General features: G+C 35.3%; 1 protein-coding gene across 1 annotated transcript in view; it reads left to right on the top strand.

The window, feature by feature from the left end:
* LOC107702380 (bifunctional heparan sulfate N-deacetylase/N-sulfotransferase 4-like) overlaps positions 1 to 4,063 on the top strand; it is a 67,463-nt gene that overhangs the window by 45,796 nt on the left and 17,604 nt on the right. The window lies entirely within an intron of this gene.

The following is a 4,063-nucleotide window of genomic DNA, read 5'->3' as shown; positions in this document are numbered from 1 at the left end:
GAGGTATTCGGCCAATCACAACGCACTGGATAGCTGGCCAATCACAGCACACCTTGCTTTTCAGACCGATGAGCTTTGTAAAAATCGACGCGTTTCAGAAAGGCAGGGCATAGAGGAGAAACAATAATGTACAGTATGTGGAAAATAATGTGTTTTTTTAACCTTAAACCGCATAAACACATTTCATTACAACAAATACACAAAATAATGTTCTTTTTAGCAACATCATATGACCCCTTTAAGTGTTTCCCGTGTGAGGTATTTTGTGTTGTACGTTGCCATGACGTTCATTCAAAATTAAAAAAATGAAAAGCTAAATGGAAATATTTATAAATACTACTTTATAAATACTGCTAAAATAGCACTGGTTGAGTTGCTACTGGATGGCTAATGTAAAATCCTGAAGAACTACTGTAGAGCATTAATGGATACTTTAGATGGGCTGATGAATAGATACTGTATGTATTGTGAACTGCTCGCACTAACATCCTGTGCATTCTTTATGTGTATAAGGTATGAAAATGTTATGTTTAAAGAGTCTCTGTGTGTTTGTTTGTGTGAAGAAAGCATCAGAGTGAACCTTCTCCTTTGGCTAAAGGCCATTACTGAGGGTTGACTCATTCCCATGGTACAGCACTGACCTGAAAAACAAGCTGAATGTAATCAGAGATTGTGTGTGTTCTCATGTTCGCACAGATCCTGATCATCTGCTTATACCAGCAATAATAAACAACCCACAGAGACAGATAGAGGGGGGGTGAACATAAGGAGATACGGAGGTGTGAAGATGCAGTATATTATAGTCAGTGTGTACCAATGAGAAAGAGATATTGAGAATAATTTATGTTCTTTGTATAGTGGATCAGTGTATATTATTTAATTGTGTTTTTAATTTATATTTTATATTAATTATATTTATATATTATATTATTTTAGTTATTTAATTTAATTATTATTTAAGCAAAAATTTTATTTTAGTATATATCAGAATCATCAACCATCAGCTGCTGGAGTGTGATTGATTGATTGATTTTATAAGGTAGTTTCTATAAATCTTTATTAAAACTTTATTTTTTTTTATCAATTTTTATTAATTTATTTATGTAAATTCAGTATGAGAGGCTATTTCCTATCTTGTGTTCAAATGACATGTTATAAAAAGTTTGGTAACACTTCAGAATAACAGTACATGTATAATCATGTACTATCACCTAAATTAAATATTACTTTAATATGAACTAATGATGAGTTAAGGCTTGTACTAATCAAGAACTAACCTTAACTACGACGTGTGAATGATGACCACCTTGACTACATGCTTGTTTAATGTATTAATTAACACTTTCTGAGTACATGCCTTAATTCATAATTAGCTAATATTGAAGTAATATTCTAGGTATTACTACATGGCTATTAGGGCTGGGCAAAAAAATCGATTTTTCGATATATCGTAAAAGTGTTTAATATACAGGTTTGTGGCTCTTAATTTCCTATTAACCATTTGTAATCTTATGTTCACTGTTCATTTTTTATAAATATAGGATTTGTATTAAATCTATATTCATTCGTATAGTCAAATCGAATCGAGAATTGAAATCAAAAATCTAATCGAAATCGAATATCGATCGAAATCGAATCGAATTGGAACATCTGAATCGATACCCAGCCCTAATGGCTATTCATGTACTCTTATTGTAAAGTGTTCTATTTGAGTTTCTGAATACTTGTAGTGTCTGTGCTAAATGTATGGTATGATAGTTGTTGAATGTGTGTTTAGTTCGCTTGGTAATGTTTTGAGACTGGAATACAGGTAATATCAAAAGGGATGTTATGTGGGCGTGGCTTTTGAGTCTGGACTCCACCCCTAGTGAATTAAACATGAGTCTTCCGTTTCTAAGCAACACTAATCCAATGTTCTAATTCAATCAGAACATCATACTGAATGAAAGATAAAGCAGACAATTGGATTTTTTGTGGCTCTTGCTTGAATATCTTTGTACAATAAGCAGCCAACTAAACTACTACTGAGCTTGAAAAGTGCTGTGAGAGCTCTGAAGAAGCACATTACTAGTAACATGATCACACATCTGTCTTTCTACATCAAACTCAAAGCCATCACATACATACATTAATCTGACCGTAGGCTCTCTGATTTATTCATCACAGCCACATTCTTCTGTGTTAAAATGAATCCCTGTTAACACTGTTCTCTTCAGTAGCATCGATTAAACATTTTATGGCAATGATAAAAATGTTATTACATTGAAAAAAATATTGGTACAACATTGATTGAAAAAGGAAAAGATTTCCACCATGCCTTGTGCTCTCTTTGTCTTCCTATCCAGAGGGCTTTAAGGGAAACTCATTTATCTGCCCATTCATTATTGAGGTCCTCTCCCTGAAACGAGGCATGTGTGTGTGTGATGTGTTTGAGAGCATGAGGTTAACAGAGCATAAGATCAGTTAGAGGGGAGAACACAGTGTTTTTGACACTCCATTTTACCCTCATTTATGCCCTTCCCTGAAAACAGGACAGTATGCATGGGGTGTCTGTTACAGGAATATTTTATACAAAAATGAACATTCTGCCATTACTTGCTCACCATTATGTTGTACCAAACTCCAATGAGAAATGAGTAACAGACCTAAATTTATGTCATTATATACTCTTATATCATCATGTTCCCATTAGCCATAGCTCTCAGATTAAATATACACATATGGTCTCTCAAGCTCACAAGCTTTTATTTTGGCCAAAGACTACGGGGTGAACTTTAAAGGTGTGCTGTATTTCATTTTTTGACTGTACCAAAGCATAAAAATACCCTAATGTGTTTGCAGATATTTAGGAAAAATGCTAAGTTCACATACTTGTTTCTCTTTAAAACAATGCTATAGCCAGTTGTTCTACTGTGAAATGTGCATTCTGTGACGGAATGTCTGTTTTTGTTTTGGTCTGTGTGATTCCACCCACTGCCAGTTTAACCAATAGTATTTCAACACCCCGGGTTGCCAGTTGGTGGAAAACACAACGTATTGCAGCCATTGATGCCAGCAAACGAGCTGGGTCAGAGGTCGCAGATTCTAGCCGATCTATAAAAACTTAGGCATCCGTCTAAAAAGCTCTGTGAATAGAAGAATATTAAAACACAGATAAATCAACTCAGTGCAAGGCTCGTTGCCTAACATGCATTCGTTCATGCATCTGGCAACCTGTGTGAGCATCAAGTCTGTGGAAGAGGGGGCAGAAGAAACAGCTCTCTCCAATATTTTGAATTTGGACTGCAGTACCCATTACAACCTCTAGCTGTCAATATTACAGTACATACTGCACCTTTAAGTTTCTGTGACAACAGGTTTACAAACACTTTTCCTTAGAAATCTAGTGAAATTTTGTAATCATCTATCCACAAATATCTTGGAAATTATGTGAATGAAAATAAAGTCTAACTGGTGCACATTGCGTTTCCAAATGCGCATTAAACTCACAGTGCATGCAGAGATGGAGCTTGCTGCATTTATTGTGAAAATGTTTCGTGTGTATATGCCAGATCATGAGCTATTCACGTGTAAATGAACACAGTGCCTCACTTCACTTTGAAACGTACAGAGCAAGAGACTATACCTATTTAATTAAATCACAGCCTTTTGGATTTGATACATACACAAGAATTCTTAGAATATTCTATTTCTGTGTTTTATACGTTTGGAACAACATGAGTGTGATGAATTTTCATTTTTGGGTGAATTGTTCCTTTAAGAGCAACACAACAAATTCAGCTGACATCATTATGTATGTTGATGTCAACTTTCAATTATCCTGATAATGGATGGTCAAAGAACATGCAGCACTGAGAGAGAGAGAGAGAGAGAGACTATAAGCAGAACTAAGCAGTTTGTACAGGAAATGGAAGGGTGTCAAATCAGAGAAAAAGAGAGAGGGAGTATGTGTTTGTTAGAGAGAGAGCTTAAAGAACAGAAACAGAGAGGAACGACGCTTGAGGACAAAATTTTCCAGCTGGACTCTCCTGTTAAATGAGCCGATGGTGTGTGTGTGTGTGTG

This window comes from Sinocyclocheilus anshuiensis, unplaced genomic scaffold, assembly GCF_001515605.1.
Source record: "Sinocyclocheilus anshuiensis isolate Anshui unplaced genomic scaffold, SAMN03320099.WGS_v1.1 scaffold86, whole genome shotgun sequence".
In the NCBI taxonomy this organism is placed as follows: domain Eukaryota; kingdom Metazoa; phylum Chordata; class Actinopteri; order Cypriniformes; family Cyprinidae; genus Sinocyclocheilus; species Sinocyclocheilus anshuiensis.
The sequence above is the reverse complement of the archived record's forward strand: the minus strand, read 5'-3'. Positions and strand labels throughout refer to the sequence as shown.